We start from the raw sequence: 23,393 nt of genomic DNA, 5'->3' as shown, positions 1-23,393 counted from the left end.
AACACACTCTAATTGTCATTCTGGAACCAACCTTTACAGACCAATTTCAATTCAGAAAGAGCTGAAATGCTCATGTGCCAGTGCTTCTGGAGAAACTAAAGCTCTGAAAGGAGAACAGTTTGATTCTATGAGCTATCACTGTACATTTGATCTGCTCTGTTTCAGCCAATAGGTTCAGAACTAAGGCAAATTCTTATGAAACTCTGTGAAAGTGATATTGCCTATTTATACAGTTTATACTAACCCACGTTGTTCATTGTCAGGATCATGAAGGGTATATTTTCAAGGTTTACTTCCTTGGATTTAATGTTCATTTTCAGCCTAAACTGCTACACTGCATTGTTTTATTTTTATGTTTTAATAAACTGAAAACCAGCCTAGATAAAGAAATTAATTTGAAAATGCCAATTTTAAAGATAATTTTTTAAATCATAGTTTCCTGGCGGGGGACTGCTTGGGGAGCTAAAAAGGTGAGAAGGGTTCACTATGAAATAGAATGTTCATGAAATCTCAACACATGTAAAAGCTGATTTGCTGTTTATCCCAGGCAGCCTATTTCTGGAAGGACTGTGGCACACTGACTCATGTTCATGTTGCGGAACCATGGACTTGTGCATGTCGACTGGTTTAAGTTCAGCCTCCTACGAAACAGGTAGTGCATCAGTTCCATAGACTCTGTTGCAGGCTGGGAGGTGTGAAGGTGAACCATAGCAGTAAAGACTCAGGCAAAACTGTTTAAGCTCAGGTAATGTCTCTATACTCTACTGGGTTGCCTGATCCTGCTTCTGCCTTCTTTGTGCTTCCTTGGCCCATTTGAGTTCATCCAGGTGTTCCTTCTTCATCCACACTGGCCTTGTGACATGATTGCTTGATTTTCTGCATGTTGGAAGGTTCTTGTCCTTTGAAAAAGTTATCTTTGAAGATAAATCAACTCTCCTGGGCTGTTGGCATTAATAATACCCCAGTGATATTGCATCACCGATTAAACTGCATTTGGTACACAGCAACTACAGAAATGCGACTGCATCCATGACTGCCATGCCGCAGCAGTGAACATCCTGACTGTGTCTGACATCTAAATCTTTAAAAAACCCAAAACAAAACCCCAAACCACCACAAACAACAAAATGAACACTAAAAAAAACCAAACAAAGCTGCTGGACAAAGTATATTGCGACAGTGATTTTTTTCTTGGGGACATTTTTCAACAGTATCTAATTTGGTGACTTGTGTTTCAGATACAGGTTATATTAGAGTGTTCTGTGGTGTAACAAAGTACTGCTAAGGAAAGTGTTAAAAATACCTGTTATAACTGGTTTACATGACTTGGACTAGTCTTTTTCGTGACTTGAATCTGGAGGTATATTCCACTAGAGGGCTCTCTTTACACGTGAAATGAGAATCTGACGAAGCCGTATACTAGATCTTTTATCAATTCTTCAGGCTAAAGACAGGGGTTTTGGTTTATGTAAAAAACATTTTGTAGTGCATCAGTATACTGGATATGACTGGATAGTTAGTAATACATAATTATTTTTGTGACTTCGTTTTCTGAGGAAGTATGTTAGTCCAACTGAATTACTTTTAGTCTGTGAACACAGATGTTTCGAGTAACTCCTAGTTAAATTAAACATCTTGCCCAAATTTGTGTCTCCCCGAGGTCAGGGGGAATTGGATTAGGCTAACATTTTTATTTTATGGCTTCTGCTAATACCATTAAAGTATTTTTTGGGTGCAGGTTTATGTATACATATGCTGGCCAGCCTTATGTGAAGATAACCCTGCTATCTTCCTACCTGAGAGCCTAAAAACGTATTTTACTAAAACAGACCTATGATGAGCAATGCTGTTTTCATCTCTATCCAAACAGCAGCTGTTCCTTTTTTCACTTGAACACTGTTTAAAAGCTTGTAAATAAGAAACATTAAGAACAGTTAACCACTGTTTCTTCATAATTGCACTGTGCCATCAGCAGCAGCATTTCAAGAGCACAGGTTGCATTCTTGCATACAGAAGACAACTGGGGCTATGTTTGTAATGTAGGCACAAGAAGTGCAGGCAGGCACTTTTGAAAATCCCAGAGGACGTAAACTCCTATTACAGACAAACAAGGTTTACGCCTGCTGCTGTCCTGTAGTAACCAGTCTTTCTTTAAGTGAATCACATCCAAAATGTAACTAATTTAGATCTGGGAATATCTGCCTGGAGTGCCATGTTGCTTTCCTTGCCCAAGGAAGAGCCTGAATCGCTCCTTTGCTTATCTCTAGCCTAGTCCTTGGCCTTTGTTGTCTCTTCTTTTGCTTTTGTTTGCATAGGTTCTGGACAACCATTGCTCTCACTCCGAGCCATGTCTTATCCTTATGCTGCTTTTGGTTCCAACCTTTTTATTCACAGACCTCTTTTCTTCCAATTGACAGTTTTCAAATATTTTTCTCTTGTTCTCTGGAAACTCTAGTTGCTATAGAGACACCTGATGATTACAGAGACAGTGACTACCTTTGTTAGAACCTCAGTTGCTATAGCAATGACTGTTGGCTATGGGTTCAATGAAATCTGCTACATGGTTCATGCCCTTTTACGCAGCAATACAGCTTGTAAAAGCTTCTTTTAATTGTTATGCTCAGTAATGAGACTGTGAGCCAGATTCTGTTCTAATTGAAGTCAGTGGGAGTTTTGCCATTAACTTCAGTGAAACCACAGTTTGGTCCTAAACTCCCATGTGCATAAATAACAAAAGGAATCTACTTTCAGCACAGTGGCAAATAGAGTATGGTTACACTCAGTAATAGCTTGTAACAAAACCTAGATGTCTGTATTTTACAAAACACTGACTTACATGATAATATCTTTTGACATATTACAGAAATAGTCAATTCTCAGATCATGGTCCATGTGTGTGTGCATATCCTTTTAAAGAGGGAAATTGTGAAATAAAAATGTGATCTTTAAAATTCTTAGATGATTTATTTTTCATCATGGAGAAATGTTTCTCTATTGTTACTTTGTGGAAATAGTGACAAGAGAGTACACATTTTTAAGGAAACAGCTTCAATCACAGGTGGGGTATCCCTACTGAAATGGTAGATATAATGCTGTTTCAAAGGCCATTATTCCTCAGCAGTCTCCCTGAATTTTTGTTTGACACTATGGGAATGACCTCTGAAGAATGTCTTAAAGCTAACTTTGCCTTTGAGCTATTTCTATTCTATTTAAGGTATCCTAGAGATAGTTTCAAAGTTGTGGGAATCCAATTCAAGGATAAGTTGAGACTGGAAAGTGCTGTATTTGATGTGTCCTTCCACTTAAGTTTGCTTTGTTAGGTGATACCCAAATAATCATATCTTCTAACTGTTGTAGTAATTCCTTCCTTTATCTGGTGGCCTTTTCAGGAATCCATTACTGCTCTATTTAACCTGTTTTTGTGAAGCTGTGTGGAAATCTGCTGTTTGTGTCAGAAAAACAGTTCTTTCCCCTGACCCCCTTGATAAGGTCTAAGTTATAGGCAAGATTATAAAATACCTTCTTTTCAGCATGCTCAGAATAAATACTGGCATGCCCACTTCAACAGCTGCTGCAAAACTGAAAAATTCTCAAGTCCTCTTACAGTGTTTTACCATGCATATTTTGTATGAAAATCTGCTCATTTTAAGCAGTCAGGAATAGATGACAGAAAATCATGGAAGTACATGAAATAAATATCATTGATCCCTTTCTAAAGATTTAGGCTGAAGTCATCACAGTGGAGATTTTGATTGCTGAGGGAAATGTACGGAATGGAGAAATATTGCCATTACAACAGAGAGCCTGAGGTCTTTAGTAAATCACACTTTGTATTTTATATAGATTTGTACTAGAGTCACTCTGCAGGTTACTTCCAGAAACATGCAGAACACTAGAACTCCTGCGTGTACTCCCATGCTTTGGTGTGCTGACTGCTTTGCAGCAGTTTTTTGGAACCAGGCCAAAACTCTTAGCAAATCCAGGCTCACTTATCTTTCTTTTCCCTTCATATAATTTCCTCAAAATTTGGCATTTCTTCTTGCTGCATCAGTCATGTCTGTTTCTCTTTCTTCTGCTCTCCAAAGATAAGCTGTGGAACACTCATGAAATAAATCATGAAAAAATATCCTTTTATGAATTCTACTCTCCTCTGGTGATCAGACTCATTTGATGATCAAAGTCCATATTAGGCATTTCTTTGTTTCGATGCTAGCCTGTTGGGCAATTTGGTTGTTCCTGGTATTCATGCATGCTATATTTTCTGTGAATAGAGACTCCACAATTGTTAATAACTGTGCATTTATAATTTGTAATTTATGATTAATTTAGCATCATAAAATCAGAATTAAAGAATAATTTGGGTTTGAAGGAACTTCTGTGGGTCATCCAGTCCAAAGTCTGAGTCAGATTAGATCAGGCTCCAAACTGCTTAGTGGCTTGCTGTTTTTCCCTTTGAATCTTTAACTTGCAGGTAGAGAAGAAAGGAAGCAAACAAGTATTGCATTCAAATTAAGTTGGCAATTCGAAGAAATTGCACAAAAAAACCCCACCTTTTATAATGTAGAGCTCAAATTTAACAAGTTATACATAAATTCCATCATACTCGAAGCATTATGTCGTGACTCCTGCATTTTCATTCCTTTGTCAATCTGGTCATGGAATAACATTAGAACTATTGGTTTTGTAACTTAGGCATTGCATGACTATTTTCCACAAATCTGTTCTGAGAGACACAGGAGACCTGAAATCCTGAAAATTCTTGGGGACCACTAATTTTGGTGAGATTTTTTGCTTTGCAGGAAAAAGCTTTCTGAACTATGAACTGACTTTTTGAGGCATGCGAGGGATTCTGTCCTGTCTTCTAACAAGCATACGTAATGTATTTTAGATTATTCATATGTTTTGCTTGGCTGCCTGGTGCTTTCTTGTATTATCTATGGACAAACTATATTCTGGTATTTGAAAGAGAGACATTGTTTTCCATATCCTTCTAGTAAGAATGTAATGTCTGAAATGAAGTTCTGTCTGTTCCTAACTGAGGCAGAAGAGAATAATTCCCTGCTTGAGGAATGCCCCATGTAAAACTTACAGCAGTTCTGTGACACTGTTAGGGAGCGGAGCTATAGAAGCTCATCATCCCAGTTTACTAAAGGCTTGGAACAAAGGAAGATTTGTGTCTTCAAATCACACATTGTTCTTGCAACTGCTCCTTAAGTGCCTAACTGATTAATAAGTGTGCTTCCAGGACACGGAGACTTCTGTGGATGCTCATGTCTCTCACAGTTTAGGTGCTTCTTAAGAAAAACAGCGTATCTTCTCAATACCCTTAAACGTAAAAGAAAGTCATTTTAGGAGAAATCACCTTAGTGTCCCAGACAGAAAGTGGCAGGAAGTTATTCAAACTGAGCTAGCACTTGTGGTATTGCTTCTTTGTTTTCAGACATGCTGTTAACAGTGCTCTTTATCCACCTAATTGTCCCTTCTCTTGCCGGCTGTCTTCAACCTCTGTTGAGTGCAGGTCAGGAGAAAGAGCTGTTCCTTATGAGGCAGCTTTAGCAAAATGAAAGAAAAAGTGTGTTGTACTTAGATTTATATTGTTACTGCTTAACTTCTCTCCTCTGGAGCACAGCTTGAACTCTTCCATGAAGAACGTTCTTTCCCCCATGTCTGACAGTGTGATCCTGGCAACGCTCAAGCTGCTCCAGGTGTATGGAAGATAGTAGGATAGGTCCTCACCTACCAGAACAAAGATTCTATGAATAGAGGAAAGTCATAAATGATCAATGTCTCACAGCAGTCCTTTTTTTGTTTCAGTAGCAGCAAACCCCAGAACTTTTGTGCATCCACTACTGTCACTCCAAAGTGGAGTGAACTGAACTCCTCTTGGAAAAGAAGAAAAGTTGCAGCTTTCTGATCAGCTGGATTTGGAGAGACAAGTCATAAATATTCAGCACTCCCTGTTACTTTTGTGGTCTTTCCCCCTTCTCAATGTATACAGAAATAGCCTTCAAACATATATTCCAGATGAAAATAACAATGGTGTTTTGGGGATGTGATATATTACATCACGAAACATGTTTTCAGCCTGAGTTAATGTGAAGACCTAAAGGTTCTCTTTGTGACTCTGGAAGACTGCCACAGAGCATACCCTATTTTGTTTGAATATTTGTTAACTCTGGTTTTGAATATAGCTTTTTCTTGAAAGACACATTACGGGTGACCAAAAGGTCAGTTCTTGGTTCTGGAAGAAACTAATTTCTTTGGTTACATTTGCATCTTGCACACTAATTTTTAGGGGGTTTAAAAGAAGTAAAACTGAAAATACCATTATCTGACCTTTGGAGTTGTTCCTTTATCTAGGAATTATGCATTTTAAAAATTACATAAAATATTTGGAATGTGGATACTGTAATGTTTTATAATGATAGGTATTTTTCATGTCTTAAGATGGTAGAAGAAAAGTGAAACTATGTTAGTATTCTGACAACACAATGGGTTGCATTTCCCCAATTTAGATTTCAAAGTCTCCTCCTAAATCCCCCATAGAAATCAGTTCCTTTGAATTTAATAATTCACATCTCACATAAGAGATAGGCTTTTTAGGAAAAACATTTTAATGTATTATTTAAAGTTTCTGACTAATATATGTCATAGCCTAGAAATGGAATATTGCGCACTGAGAAAAAACTTTTTACTGCACTGCTTTTTTAAAAAGGAAATTGTGGGTCATGTAACTTTTTGTGTGATATTTTAAAAGATAGATGGCATTTTAAAAGATATGATGAGAGCACATCTTAAACTGAATTGCACTCATAGCAGGCAAATAGGGGAATATTGGCATTCCAAATGGAAATTCACACATTTATATGTCCTTCCTTAATATTTTTAGAATTTCTACTAAAATACTTTTGTAAAGAAAAATAGTATGATTTTTGTAATTGAAAGAACCCCTTTGAGACAATCCTCAAATTTATCACTCTTTTAAAATGAATGGGAGGGGCCACAAGAACAGCTAGCCAGCTAAACAATGTATTTTTAACAGAACTTTTGCTCTGCAATCAATTCTAGAGTTGGCCTGAGTCATCTGCTCAGCTATAAATTATTGTTATTCTGCTTTAGCTTGATTTTTTTTTCTTTCTGCACAATCTAGCAGACACACATTTGTTTTGCAGTTCATAAAAGTGATATTGCCATAAAACCAAGCAATTCACTACTTATTACTCTCGTTCTGCCATTCTACCTCGATTCAATATAAAACTAAATTCCATTTCATATTTTATGTAGGAATTTAGACACCTGAGGGCCTGTATTTCTGAAAATACTAGCTAAAAGGATTAGTGTATGCTTTGTCCTAAGGAAGCATTGAAATTACTTTAACTTGTCTAAACATCTTCATGCGAGAGAACAATTTCAGAAGTACAGTAAATAATGGATTTTTTTTTTCCAAGGTTCATGTCTGTAAGCAAAAGTTGCTAGCAATACCATCCTTTGAGCTTCTGTTGCAAAGCAAATAGATATCAATACAGTGTTACTTAATGAGGAAAAAGAGATTTATTTCTCAAAAAATGCTAAAAAATGTTGGGGGTTTGGGTAAATAGGAATTCTCCTTTTTTTCCTTTTTTTTTTTCCTCCTCCTTCCACTCCTTTTCATGTGATTTGCTGAGGGAAAGCCAAAGAAAAAACAAACAACTTAAATCCCAGCTATTCAAACAAACCAAGAAAAAACAGTCAGTTATTAAGAAATCTTGAATGAAAATGTAAAAGAGTTTCTGAATGAAAATACTTTTGGACAAGTTACTAAGTATTTTTCCATTTTGCTGCTCTTGAGACATTGGACAACTGTTACAGCTCATCTACAGCTGTACATCTACAATGAAACTGGTAATTGGCCCCATCCCTCTCTCATGAAGAGGCAGCAACTATTTCCTTTGGAACAGTTATTTTGTCTTGTAAGAAAACCCATATAGGAAGGACAAGAAAATTCAGCTAATACATAGAATCAATTAAAAACACTGAGATGTCAATGTCAAGACTTGTGTCAAGACGAAATTGGGAGAAGACAGCATCATTGCAAATATATGGACCCTTTAAACCAAGAGAAAATACTGTATCAAAGCACAAAGGTGCTAGGAATCCACTTCTCAATCCTCACTCTGGGCTTTTTGTTTCCCCTTTAAATCTAGCATGACTGTCTCAGGGGCTATGATACTTTCTCTTTAAGAAACAGATCTTTTCATATGACAAAATCTACATGAAAATTGTTCATAAGAAATGTAGAATCGATGAAGTCTACTTCTTCTAAAGCCCAGATCTGAGAGATGAGACATACGAATTTCTTGCCTTACTTTGCCAAGGACTTCCTGTAGGGGTGTTATCATTTACGTCTTGTTGTGAGATTTAATTGACTCATGTTTCTGAATGATTCTGGAATCCCTAAATAGTTACTCTACAAGTATTCAGTGGTGTTCTTAAGAATTGCCAAATAATTCAGGCATTTTCCTAAAGGAACACATGCAGCTGTACAGGGTCTTAATATATTGATGCCACCACGTACAATCCTTTTCTTGGATATGCTATTGAAGAAAAGCTGCCAATAGCTTTATGGAAGATGCATCTTTTCTTTCAACTCTGTCCTCCATTTCAATCCCATTTACAAAAACCAACTCTGTTTCCTATGCATTGAACTATGGAGTAGAATTTATGGGCCTCCATTTTAAAATTACTTCCACAGTGCACAGAGGTTTCCTGGGGAGAAGGGCAGTTCTAAAACTGAAGAATCAATAAAACTGGACTCTTGCTATTTAAGGATTACAGCAGCATACCAGAAATATCTGTCCAGATACAGCACTCGTCACTTTTGCAGAACTATGACATATGTTCGGAACCTTTAGGGACATTGAAAAATCCCATGCTATAATCAATGCCTTAGGTGACATTTTCTTTTGTCCTGTTAATCTGCAGTAACAATTGCCTTTTTTTCAGTTTAAGACAGGTAAATCAGAAACACATGAAATGGCTTTCTCTAATTTTCTAGAAGTGTTTTATACTCCCACAGTTGAGCTGTGGGAGTACAAAATCGTGGTTATTAAATGTGAATGAACACAATTTATTGTGTACCTCTACAGAATGAAATGTATATTGACTCCACTGAACAATATTATATCATAAATAGGTTGAAGGAGAGCCTTCTGTTAACTGGAATACTCAATAGTATACTAAGGAAGATGAAATCACACCATTTAGTGCCATACTATTAAAAATAAGTCTGGAAAAAATACGATGGAATCTGTGTTAAAAGGTATTTTTCAGAACTGTAGACCTGGCTATTCAGCATATCTGAATACATGGTATTCTTACTGCAAACTCTGCAGTCTTTTCTCCCTTGTAGCAGTAATGCCTGGGAAACAAGATTTTCATCAGTAACAGCAGCATTAAGCCAGGCCTTTAAAAATTTCATTGAAAGAAGAAAATTATCACAGTGATTTACTGTTCTGTCCCTGCTGGAGACCTAAGGTTGAATTCTGATCTGGGTGACAAATTAAGAAGTAATTTTATGCCAGTCACCATCTGTGCAGTATCACAACATTACTACACATTCTAGCATCATTCAGAATGCTACGAAATCAAAGTTACAAAGACACGCATCCTTGCCTCAGTGGTGAGATGTACGCATAGTGCTGCTTGGGAACACTTAAGCAGCACTACCGCATGATGGTTCATTCTGTTACTGCTTCGCTTATTAAAAGCAGATTCTCATCTCTCTTGCATCTGAGGAAATAAGATAACAATTTGGCCCCATAACAGCGAAATAACTCATTTGCTACTTAATGTGCTGTTCCATTAAGCACCAATATACCAACCAGTCACAGATATAATTCCCTACCTCTTGTTTTAATCCTACTACACTCTAAAATGTACTTCTAATGTTGGAGAATTTTTCTGCATGGAAATATAATTACATCTTTAAGTTGGGGCCATGAAACATTTGCATCTGGCAACGGTGATTTTTGATACCTGCAGATAGATTGCATTAAGCTAACTTTGGTACTGAAGACTGACAGGGCTTATAATTATGCTGCCACTAGATCTGCAAAAGCAGAGCAGGGAAGCAGCACTTGTAAGACTGCTTTGTGCCAGATGGCACACCATGTCAGAAAAATCTATTTGAGCCCTTGTGTTCTTGCTTTATAACCAGCAGATTGTCAGCTGGAGTAAAGTACAGAAAGTATGTAATTTAACTGACCTTGTCTCCGTAGGAATTGGTTCAGAATCAGAGGATAAAACTATTGATGTTTTGACTTGGTGAAGCTGTTTCTTTTTTCTTCTTTTATCTCTCATACAAGATGTATCAGTGATTGATAAGGACTGCTGCAAAACTTGCTCTGAAATATGAATGATTTCTGAACTTGAAAGGCATATCATTTTAATAAAATACTGCCCTATAATACTGCTCCTCAATCCTATGACCTCAGATACCTAGAAGTAAGTTTCTTTATGTTGCACATTACAAAATACAGCTTTATTAATTTTCATGGTTATATGCTAGAAACCATATATATATTCGAATTGGGATTTTGAAGTCAAACTTCAGATATCAAACTGATCTGATAAACCACTTCAGTTTGAAGATCCAAAGCACACTGTCTCCTAACACAGTGTGAAAAGTAAGCATCAACCTTTAGGTTACCTTCAGGTTCTGTTGTTAATTTCTGAGCAATTACAAAACATTTAGGTAGTGCATTCACAGGGGAACTGTCATAACTGGGTACGTCGGGAGGAAAAAAGGCATCTGGCTCACTCTTCATCAGCACAGCTTGCTTGGGTGCACCCTCTTTATCTCTTTCTCTTGTAACAGGGGAAAAATGCTCAGACTGTCCATCACTCTAATGGCTGCACCCTGGTAGAGTTCTGAGAGCACCCTACCTTGTATTCAGCAAAAGTTTGTTGAACCCAAAATACTGACAATTAAATACCTGAGAATCGATGAATGAGTGTCTTCTAACTATGTAACCAGCAACATACTATGGTCTTTCATGCAACCCAGTTTAAAAACTGGAGGGTTGTCTTTCAAACCAGTTACTAATGTTTGTTCCTATGAGCTACTCATTTTTCAACCAAACCCAGTGAAAATCAAATTATAAATAAATGAAATAAAAATTGATAGCTTAACTGTCTCTCATCAATTCTTCCAGTGCTTTAATCTTAAGCAATCAGCCTGCTTTCCAGGAAATACGGGGTACTCTTTTTTTTTTTATCTCACTGTTTATGACCAGAAAGCACTGCAAACATTTTTAAGGTGACTTTGAACCTGGCAAATGTTCACGGCCAATGCAACTTATGAAATCGAACTGGAGGTACAGCTGTCTCCTGAACAGGAGGCAGGTAAACAGAAAAAAAATATAGAGCCTTAGACTCACCTTTTGAGTGCTTTACAGTACGAACAAGAAATAGTATTTATTAGCATAGCAACTTCAAAATATCTATTACTGGCAATGCTGTCTTCATTGGTGTCATATTTTTCACCTTGTCAAGCAATTATTTTCCTTTAATTTTAAATTTAGTAATCAGTAAAACAATAAGAGAATAACAGTTCTTAAAAATATTTTTTGTTTGGTTTAGATCTCTAGGCCTTTTTCAGTTAATGAAAGTCTAGATTGTGCAATGAATTAATGAATAGAAAAAAAAGAAAACAACTGCCATCTCTGAACACTGTTATCCTCCCGGCAAAGTCAAACTGAAGTTATAAGTTTCAACTAGCTGTGGGTTAAGTTTATATTATCTAGTTGTAATATTTAAAATTTAGTAACTAAAATTATTTTAATGGGAGTTCTGATCATGGTGCATTTGCATGCCAAACCAGTATTTGAGCACAGGTGATTGCATTTTGCTCACTGTCATGTACTAAGGTGATTAATAGATATGATGCCAAATTTCCGTGTATCGTTTTTTGATTTACCTTTTTTACTATTGTCTAATTTATGTTCCAAAACTTTAAAAAGTCATTAACTTTTGTTTGTTATATTCCTAATCCTTTCATTCCCATTATTTTAAGTGAATTAAAATGAAAACAGTTTTTCATTTTATGTAGCTGTTTTTTTTTCCTTTAGATCTGTGTTGTGATTAGTGAATCTAAGCTTAGTCATTTCTCTTGTTCTTGCCACTATGACAGGTCTATAATTTGATCCATATGCCAAGTTTTCTACTTTTAGACTACTGTTTCTATGTCTATAAGAGTACATCTTAACACTCTTACTTAGTTTGAATATACTACTGTATCTATGTTATCCAAGAATAAACCATACCCATGTAGCATTTTTGAGGTCCAGTTAAAGAATATTTCTAGTTATACAAACTAAAACTGGATATGACTTCAGTAGACAAATGCATGTCAAAAGTCATAAATGTACTGTGGGCCACTTTACAACACTTGGAGAAGGAAAAGATAATTTCTAGTATCACTGAATTTCAGGCTTGACTTAAAACTTGCACTGGAATTCTACATGTACTTTCAAGACGTTAATCTCCCAAGTTTTTCCTGACCATTCCAGCTCTAACAGTGGTTGTGGTTTTGCTACTTATTTTTTAAAGATACAAATTCAGTACTTTTCCCCTTTTTGTTATCTTTGTTAACTTCCTGTGACCAGAGAATTTTAATTAGCTTTCCATTATCAGTGGGCTTTAATTATCAAGTGGTTAAATCCATTTCCCTCTTAATGAATTTTCTGATTATGTTTTATGATACTTTTTCTCTCATTTTTTTACTAGTGGTTGAGGGTTTTTTCCCTTTTTATTTTTCTGCTTCCAATTCATTCATTTTTATGTAACTTAGGTAAGTAGCCACATTAGTAAGCACTAAAGCAATACTTTTTTACTTAGTTGTGCTTCTTATAATAAAAGAAACATATCCTTCTGGATTATTTAAGCTGAATTTGCTGTGACTATATAAACCACAGTTTTATGGACATAACCCAACTTTTCTGAAAGTCTGGGGCATGATTAGCCATGATACTCTTTATTCTAGTCATGTTTATTATGAGGTCTGCAAACATGTAGGCCTTGTTACAGTGCTCATCTGAAAAGCAGGGTATAAGCACTGTATGTTTTTCCATATGTGAAACTGTTGGCTGAAGCAAAAACTAACTAGAATTGGCTTTTAATTTATGCCAGTAATTTGTTATTTATTTCCCAACAAAGCCTCAGTAAAGTGTTGAGCAGGTGACCATATATATCAAATCCATTTTTCTACTTACATCTAATATTGTAACATAGAATCACAGAATCAACTACATTGCATTTTCATGAGCTTCATGGTTTCCTAGACCAGAAAGGACTACTAAGCTGTCCAGTCTGGTATTTTACATGTTGCATACAACTAAATTTCAGACAGTTACTCTTTTAAGGTAAATCCATTGCTTAATCAACCAAGAGTTTATTCTGTAATTCTGATTTGGAAAAATCACAGAATTGCATATTAATTCAGGTTGCAAAGGATGTCTGAAGATCATCTAGTCCACTTCCCTGATGAACATTTGCCCAGCATGGGCTGTCTTCAACTAATTTAACAAGGGGCTGGTGAGGCATTTCTAGGCATGTTATCAACATGTTATAAGACCTTGGGACAGCAGCAGCATGGCTCTGTGGTACTTCACAGGTAGATGGAAATGAGCTAAGAGTGATGAAACTAATTTGGGGTTGTTGTCATGGTTTAAGCCCAGCCAGCAACCCAGAACCATTCAGCCGCTCGCTCACTCCTCCCCCTTCCTACCTGTGCCCCTGGAGGGATGGGGAGGAGAACTGAAAGAATGTGACTCCCACAGGTTGAGATAAGAACCGTTCAGTAACTAAGGTATAACACAAATCACTGCTGCTGCCACCAATAATAATAATGATAACGGAAATAACAAGGGAAGGGAATACAACCACTCACCACCTGCTGACTGATACCCAGCTCTACCCGAGCAGTGATCTAGTCCTTCCAGGTAACTGCCCCCAGTTTATATACAGGGCATGACGTGCTGTGGTATGGAATACCTCTTTGGTCAGTTTGGGTCAGGTGTCCTGTCTCTGCTTCCTCCCGACTTCCTCTGCTCCCTGGCAGAGCATGAATGTCGTGGTTTAAACCCAGTCAGTCAGCTCGTTCACTCCCTCCCCCCCCCCCTTGCCCTCCCCCTACTCCTGGAGGGATGGCGAGGAGAATCGAAAAGAATGCAACTCCCACGGGTTGAGATAAGAACAGTTTAGTAACTAAGGTATAACTCAAATCACTACTGTTACCACCAATAACAACAATGATAAAGGAAATAACAGGGGAAGAGAATACATCTCACCACCAGTCGACTGATAACTCACCCCTCCAGCCCAAGCTCTGACCAATACCTCCTCCAAACCCACAGTCCTCTAGCCCTTCCGGGTAACTCCCAGTTACATCCTGGGCATGACGTGCTGTGGTATGGAATACCTCTTTGGTCAGTTTGGGTCAGGTGTCCTGTCTCTGCTTCCTCCCGGCTTCCCCTCCTCCCTGGCAGAGCATGAGGCTCACAAAGTCCTTGGCCAGATCAAAACATCATTGTTATCAGCTCTGTTACCAGGCCAAAAGTCAAAACACAGCACTGCACCAGCTATCAAGGAGAAAAATGACTGCTACTGCTGAACCCAGGTCAATGAGACTCACAAAGTCCTTGGTCAGAGTAAACATTACTGAGTAACAACTAAGAACATTGGTGTTATCAGTGCTGTTCCAAGGCTGAAAGTCAAAAAACACAGCACTGCACTAGCTACTAAGAAGGAGAAAAAATGAGTGCTGAACCCAGGACAGTTGTTCACTTTTGTAAGATGGAAAAGCTTAATTTCACCTTTTGAGGATTTTCCCCATTCCATAAAAATGAAAGCTTTATTTAATAGTGTTAAACTGGAAGAAAACCTCTCAACTCTTTAGTAGCCCTGTTCAGATTGAGTCAGGGAGTCTTCCACACCTTTTAAAATTCCCTCTAGTATTTGTTGCTCTAACTTATACTTCCTTGATGCTCTTACTTATGAGATATATTTGTGTTTAAAACAACTAGTTCGTTTATCATTTACACTTGAACCTGTAAGGAATTTATACTGGTGTGTCTGGAACACTGTGGAGTTCTGACAAAGTCTGTGACTTCAGATCTGACTTAAGCAGGAGAAAATAAGGTGGGAAGAGAACCCACAGGAAAGCAAGTAAAAATTATCCTTAGTTACGGTGAGGTATGTAGGCAGTTAGTAGATCATGGTTAAACTTTCAGTGTTTAATCCTTTACTTAGAAAGCCTAATCTTGACTGCAGCGTTTTTCTAATTAGAAGCGAATTTCAGATCTTCACTTCCTTAGCAAAAATTCTTAAAATGGTGCAGTCCCTTGATTATAATTATTCATTCAGTCCCTTGATTATAATTATTTACAATAGAGTTTGTGGTGTATTGCAGAAGCTCTACTTAAAGACACAGTTATATTTGCAGCCCTTTTAAAAACATTTGAAAACAAAAAAGTGGTACCTTTTTTTACCTTGTTCAAGACTTGATTTTTTATTTTGATAAACTTGTTGAGATTTAAGAGGTTCCTTTAGGTTAAATCTTCATTTGTTCATTTCAAAAATCTTTATGAAGTAAACAACAACTACAAAAAAATGCTGCGCCAAGTTCCCAGGCTCTTCAGTTCAGCAGACTCCAAAGGAAGGAGGTCTTTGGGTTGTTGTGGCAGTATTCACAAAGGACACCACTACAGGGAATGCTTCACACTGCTTTTCAGCTCTTGGCCCTCAAAGTGGGATACAAATTCCTTTGTTAAGGCCTATGCAAAGACAGAATGACAGGTAAGATGCTTTGACAGATGCGATACATCTGGTAGATGTGTCCTTCCTCCTACTGAATGAAGCCATTGACGTGACACAAGCAAAGAATTGTTTTCTGTTGTTTTCAATTCTGAAGGCACTAAAGCTTGTAAGAGATGTTCAGCCCTTCTGAATACAGCTGAACCTCAAGCACGTAAATATTTTTACTAGCAAAATATGCCCCCATGGTGTAGATGGTATTGGAATCTTTTTAAGATTTTGAGACACTAAGGCTTGAATTTAGCTACCAATTCCTACCCATATTCTACCTTTTCTACACCTAACTTTTAAGTTTTAAACATATTTATTACCATACAATGTTCTGTCTTTATTCTTCCTATTCTACTCTTTTCACTAAAACTTAATTCCTGTTACAGCTTTATATTTATTGTTACTGAATAATTACTATTCTCAATAGCTGTCATAAACTGTTCTAGCACATACATTGTGCTAAAATTTATTTAATTACTGTTTTACTTCTGAATAGCTATTCATCTGCCAGGTGAAGCTTTAAGATTGTTTGGCAAGTACAATGTATCCCCTCATGATCTCCCCTCATGGCCAGCCCTCCTATCCCCTCACAATTTCCCCTCATGGCTGCCCCTCCTGATCTCTCCTCATGACAGCCCCCCCCCCCCCCCCCCCATGATCTTCCCTCATGGCTGCCCCTGCTCTCCCCTAATAATCTCCTTTCACCCCTCATGAACAGTTATCAAAAGATTTCCCTAGTAATTAACCCAATTCTCTGTCTCCCCCTACTTCCTTTGGTTCTGTATTGCATTTTATAAAAACCTACAAGAACCTGCTAAACATCTCCTCTCAGTCCTTGGAGCTGCATTCACCATCCCACCAGGATACTCACCCCAGCAGAGAATCCTGAATGAGATTTTCAACACCACCTGTGTGACTTGGACACTGTCCTGGGTTCAGCAGTAGCAGTCATGTTTTTTTTTCCTTTGTGGTAGCTGGTGCAGTGCTGTGTTTTGACTTCCAGCCTGAGAACAGTGTTGGTGAAGTCGATGTTTTCGGTTGTTGCTAAGTGATGTTTACCCTGACCAAGGACTTTGTGAGGCTCATGCTCTGCCAGGGAGGAGGGGAAGCCGGGAGGAAGCAGAGATGGGGCGCCTGACCCGGGCTAGCCAGGGAGGTATTCCATACCACAGCACGTCATGGCCGGGGTGGGGGGTGACTGGGAGTTATCCGGAAGGACAGGGGCTTCCGGGTGGAACTCGTTTTCTTGGCCGGTGGTATCGTATTCTCTTCCCTTGTTATTTTCCCTTATCATTGTTGTAGTTGATAGTAGCGGTGGTTATTTGTGTACATTGGTTGCTGGACTGTTCTTGTCTCAATCCGTAGGAGTTGCACTCTTTCGATCCTCCTCCCCGTTCCTCCAGGAGCGGGGAAGCGGAGAGCCCTGGTGGGGAGGGGGACACGGACCTCGATTGTTGTCACCTCGGCACCACTCACTGGGAGTGAGTGAACAAGTTACCTGACTGGGTTTAAACCACGACAGACACAAACGGCTGATTTTATCTACCAGGCTCTCAAGAGTAGTAGGGCTCATGTGGCCTCAAGTTCAAGGTTTTTTTTTTTAACATATTTATCTACATTCATGACCTCTCCCTACTAGCTTTGCTTCACATACACTCTTTAAATTTCACATATACACCTCAGAGATACCTGTAATACAGCAAATTCAAGCAGTCTTAGGGAGCCCCCTCTCAAACACTGTCTCTAAGGAATCTTTAAAAAATGCTCAACTAAACACTGTTACCTTTTTATCTTTCCTTAGAAATTGGAGAACACAGTATTTTAATTCTTTTGACCCTTTCTATGCCAAGTAATAATCTATTTTTATAAGTAATACTAGACATTTCCATCTGACTTGTAATCTTTGTGTTATTTTTTCTTCATCTTTAAAGCACAGATGACATAAAATACTTCTCTCACAAGTATCTTTAGATGATTAATGGGATTATTTTACTCTTAGTGACATAAGGAACACACTTCATGCTTCATCTGCCTGCTGGACCAAGAGGCACACTGTCAAAGAAGTATCTAAATGGAATAGCAGAATGGCACAGCTTAGATCTAAAGACATCTCTGAAAATGTAAAATAGAGTACAATGTAGAACCGAAAGACAACTGACTGAATATTAGTTCTTGGAGTATGGGACATTCGGAAGAAAAAAAAGAAAATTAAAAAAATGGGGAAAAAAAATGAAAGGCCTACTGGAAGACAAAGTCCCACTTATGTACTAGAAAGGTTGGCAAGCAAGGAAAATGTCTTCATAAATACTGACTATAATTACTAAAAAAAATTATGAGTATTGATAATAAAGACTTTTTGAAACTGAATTACTGGAAAATCTTCTCATCTTTTCAATCTGACAAAACAGTATGGAAGGGACTTCATTGTGTTACCCTTTGTGCAGTAATTTCTCATGGCATACAATTCACATTAAAGCTAAGGTTTTAGCTAATTTTCAACAACTCTGAGACTGAAACTAAATGACTAAATAACCCTAACTCATAGATCAGCTTCATCTGACATCAGATGTGTAGCTTTTGAAATGCTGATGTCCTTTTTCAGGTTAAAGATATTAAAATTCAAAGAAGAGACGTTATCATCTTTAATGTATATATGCAACAGCAAAGAAAAGCAAGCAGCTGCTGTTGTGGATCATGGTTACCATAGCAATGCATTCCCATAGTCACTAAGAGATTCGTTTATAATAATAGCGGCTTTACTAAAGAAGAATACAGAAGTTGCCAATAGCGTTAATGTGATTTCCTGTATTACAGATTTTCGCTGTTTACAATAAGATAGCTTTATTAACAGATGGACAGTCACCACCGAAGGAACATGATAAAGTAAATTAGAGAGTTGGTTTTCAGTTTCTTTCTTCCAATTTGAATAATTGCTTGTAAATAATCCTTTGAAATTGGTAACATCAGACCCAGAACAACTCACTAAAACCCCAACGATCTACTGAATTTGGTGCATTCTTGAGGTTCATACTTACATACAAAATTACAAAAAATAACTTTAATGGACCCCCGATTTCCATGCCATGAAAATTCTGATTACTACAAAACTTGCAGACTAATCATTGAGTGGTATATAGGAAGAAAGGAAAAAAAGCCCTAAGCCTCCCTAGCAGACAAACCTGAAAATCCATGTTAAGGAATGATACATTTAAATAACTAGACCTTATCAAATGCTATAGAATGTTATACATAGGCTTGATTGAACAAAATCAAGATACACATAAAAGTAACAAAATTCTGCACTGAAAGAAAAAGTCTTAGCTGTTCATGGTAAAAATGGTTTGAAGATGAAAACAAAATCATTGTTTTCACTGGGAGATTTCAAATTTCCACAAGAAACAAATTAAACAGACTTCACAAAATAACGTAAGTACTCCCACCCTGTTGTTACACCAATATAAAGGCCATACTGCATGAAATCAGAATAAAGATGGACGCTGACTTTAAAGTACAAAAATAATGACCATCCTTAATCTATAATTGAAGATGTAAGGAAAGAGACAGAACTTTAAAATACTTCTGCAGCTTTTGATGTTCAAGTTCAGTACAATAATTAGCAAATTTATCATGATGATCAAGCACATTTGCTAGGATGTTGATTCAGCAAAAGTGCTTGTAACATTGTTCAGCTGTTATGAGCGTGTAATACTTAGCAATTAAAGGAAGAAGAAATTGAGGAAAAACATCAAATTACTCAGGGCAAAAATTCTAAAGAGCCAGTATTTCTGTGTTATGCTGCAGTATGTGCAGTATGTTATCTGCATGAAATTTACCCCGATTAAAAATTTGATGTTTTATTTATAAAAGATGTAATTTTGTTGCTTTTTTTCAATTTTTTTGCTTACACTTTAGGCAGGAATTAGTACACAGGCAGTTAAAACAGCAATTTATTGCTATTGTGTACTGGTTAAAGGACAATCCCTCCTACTTCTCGTATGACAGATTAAACTAAACCACCTTCTAGGTGTTATTTTTCCAGAACCACAATGCTAATCTCATTTCGCTGTACAGCAAGTGGTACAACATGGTAAAATAGATTTTGAACTGCAGAAGGTAGAACACAGAACAGAGGTTATGCTATAAGTCCTTACACATCTTCAAACAGTGTCCCTCCCTCTTGGTCTCTAAGACAACTAGAATAGATGGTTGGCTGGACAGTTTACACAGCCCAGACATATAACCAGATTTCCCCAGGAATGTTCTTTTTTCTGCCTAAAGATCAAATCTTACAGATGTCTGAGGATATTGAATGTTTTTTTCCCAGTCTGCAGATATCCCCCAACATAAAAAGGCAAAATATTCAGAAATCTCTGGCATTGCTCGCTGCGGCCATTCCTGTGACACAAGCTGTGTATGCAATCAGTCTGATGCATGTGAACAGAAATATGTAAACTTTTGATTATAAGGGTGCAGAATTTAGGATTTCTCTTCCTGGCACATCTTTCAGACTTGCTTGGTTAAAGTGACAATGGTCTCTATTTTGAAAGTGGCAAGGTGATTCTGTGATTGAATGGGGGAATGAATCTCTAACCAATTTAAAAACAAACAAATACAAACCCAAAATAATACTCTAGATGATTTTCAGTATCTGCAAGGATTTTGATACACTTGTCATTTTGAACAGCTGCTTATTCGGCAGTTTGAAATAGAAGAGCTTTGAGTGAAGTGCCTTAGTGAGCCAGAGTCTGTTATCAGTCCTTTACATAGAGTTGCTGGATTATCTTTTCATTCTAAACCGTTTAAATTCTGGGCAGTTGTTTGTTTTGCTTGTGGAGAGAAAAGGCCTGGATCTATTCAAATCTTCTTTCAAATCAATATACTAGATAATTTGATGTTGTATAAGATGTCTCTGTAGCCATACAGTCTGTGATTTTCATAAAGCCTATTGATGTCTCTGAGAATAGTGGGAATATATTATGTCCACTTTTATTAAACATCTGTGCATAAGTCCATTACAACATTGTTATGAGAGATGTAAAAAATCCATATATGGAGCCAGCAATAATAGGTAACTGTTAAAACAGCACTTCACAACATACAGCAAACTGAGACCCTACTGCTGAGGTACTGCAAAGAAGCCCTGTGTAACTGCACTAACCTGCTGTACACTGGAGAACTCCACTGTCGGTCTGTATTTTCATTCCAGTCACTGTAATCTTTGATGACTTATATTGTCATATATAATGAAGCCTTCACAGGAAAACTACTGTAATTTTCTTTTTGAAGCTTAGTCAGAAGGTGGCAACTCAGAAAACCAGGAAATGTGTGCATTATAGTGCATTATCTACTTTATTTTGCATTACCCTGCACCTTAAAATGAATTCCCCTCTCCTCCTGAAATAGATCATTCACATATGAGGCTTTTTAAACATTACAATACATATATGTCATTCTTGCAGAATTAACCATGTTTTACTCAGTGGCTCTCCCTCCTCTGCTTTTTACCTACCAAATCTGCCTCAAATTTTTTTTTCTCCACTTTTCTGTCTTCCAAATTATATCAGTTCCACCTTCCTTTCAGTCTCCTTCACTTCTTTTATCAAAATTAGTCTGTGAAACTAAATTACAGTCACATTGTATAAAAAGGCAGCCTCCACCTTCCTTTATCCCTCAGAAACAACCTCAATCTCCTATGAATACCAATGAACCCAGAAATAGCAACTTTTATGTAATTCAGAACAAGTTTTCTGATCTGTTTAAAACCAGATTTGTTTGTTTATGGATTTGTAATGTCAAATACTTTAAGAACATGTCGTTGTTGGAAAAGCGTATTAGTTAAAACTATTTAAAAGATTCTTTGTACTATAAAATGTTTTTATCTAGTAAAAATTAAAATATTCTGTTCACATTCACAAGGATCAAGCTGTTTCCCTATAACTGTGCAAATGAGAAAGCATGAGAAATAAGCAATGTAGAAGTAAATGTTAATTCAATATATTTGTTTATATTTTGATTTGTTAGTGACTTACTAAGCTACAGACTAAATATTGTTAGATGAAAAAACACTGCCAGCATGTAAAGGAGACCAAACATCTTTGGCTAGTGAGTTTGGAGTTCACATCCAGCAAAAAAAAATCAGTTCACCCTTCAGGATCTATTATTGCTATTTGAAATGTGGCACCAAGAGTATGTGCACAAATGAAGACGGGTTTGGTGCTGTTCAACATCTTTGTCAGTGACATGGACAGTGGGATTTAGTGCATCCGCAGCAAATTTGCTGAGGACACTAAGTTGTGTGGTGCAGTCAACACACTGGAGGGAAGGGATGCCATCCAGAGGGACCTGGACACACTTGAGAGGTGGACCAGTATAAACCTCATGAAGTTCAATAAAGCCAAATGTAAGGTCCTGCACCTGTGTCAGGACAAATACAGGCTGGGTGCATAATGGACTGACAGCTGCCCTGAGGAGAAGGGCTTGGAGTGTTGGTTGATGAGAAGCTCAACATAACCTGGCTATGTGCATTTGCAGCCCAGAAAGCCAACCATATGCTGGGCTGCATCAAAAGAGCATGTCCATCAGGTTGAGGGACGTGATTCTCCCCCTCTACTCTGCTCTTGTGAGACCCCACCTGGAGTACTGTGTCCAGCTCTGGGGCCCCCAATACAAGAGGGATGTGGACCTGCTTAAGCAAGTCCAGAGAAGGGCCACAAAGATCATCACAGGGCTGGGGCACCTCTCCTATGGAGACAGGCTGAGACAGTTTGTGTTGTCCAGCCTGAAGAGGGGAAGGTTCATGTGAGACCTTAGAGCAGCCTTCCAGTACCTAAAGGAGGCCTACAAGAAAACTGGTGAGGGGCTTTTTACAAGGGCATGGGGAATGGCTTTAAGCTGAAAGACGGTAGATTTAATTAGACATTAGGAAGAAATTCTTTACTGTGAGGGTGGTCAGACACTAGAATGGATTGCCTACAGAAACTGTTGCTGCCCCATCCCTATAAGTGCTCAAGACCAGGCTGGATAGGGCTTTGAGCAGCATGGTCTAGTGGAAGATGTCCCTGCCGACGGCAGAGGGGATGGAACTAGATGATCATTAAGGTCCCTTCCAACCCAACCCATTCTGTGATATGAATGTCAAAATACAGTACATTTGGAGATAACTGCATGGTAATGTAAAAAGAGAAATGTACTTCCAATATTTGAAATATTGAGCAGTAAAATTTATGTATCATGTAAATGAAATAACTAGAAATTATCCAGTCTGTTAAACTTCCTCCCCCAATGATCGTCTCCCCACTGCAAATTTGAGATTGAATAGGTAATATGCAGGTTGGTTGTAACTCAGGAGAGCACATGCTGACTTGAAAAAAAACAGAGATTAAGACTTCTACTTTTTTCTTCTTAATGTCTTTCACTCTGCTCTGTTTGTTTTACAGAATGGTTCTTAATCCGTGGCCAGTAACATCGACACCGTTGACAGGGAAAGATTGTGACGGCAGCCTGCACAGCACACTTACATTCTTCACTCATTTCGCTTGGTGGCTGCAACT

The 23,393-nt window shown here is 37.7% G+C and overlaps 1 long non-coding RNA gene across 1 annotated transcript; it reads right to left on the bottom strand.

The window, feature by feature from the left end:
• Positions 1-767: 767 nt before the first annotated feature.
• LOC133268975 (uncharacterized) lies at positions 768-23,315 on the bottom strand. Its single transcript, XR_009743254.1, has 3 exons — positions 21,002-23,315; positions 10,244-10,382; positions 768-914 (listed from the first exon to the last, which is right to left on the bottom strand). It is a non-coding gene; the product is annotated as an uncharacterized LOC133268975 (long non-coding RNA).
• Positions 23,316-23,393: the final 78 nt, after the last annotated feature.

The sequence above is a fragment of the Pezoporus flaviventris genome, unplaced genomic scaffold, assembly GCF_033815535.1.
Source record: "Pezoporus flaviventris isolate CSIRO_AGI_PZ_B2104156 unplaced genomic scaffold, CSIRO_AGI_Pfla_v1 ptg000013l, whole genome shotgun sequence".
NCBI classification, from domain to species: Eukaryota; Metazoa; Chordata; class Aves; order Psittaciformes; family Psittacidae; genus Pezoporus; species Pezoporus flaviventris.
This window is presented reverse-complemented; position numbering and strand designations above follow the sequence as displayed.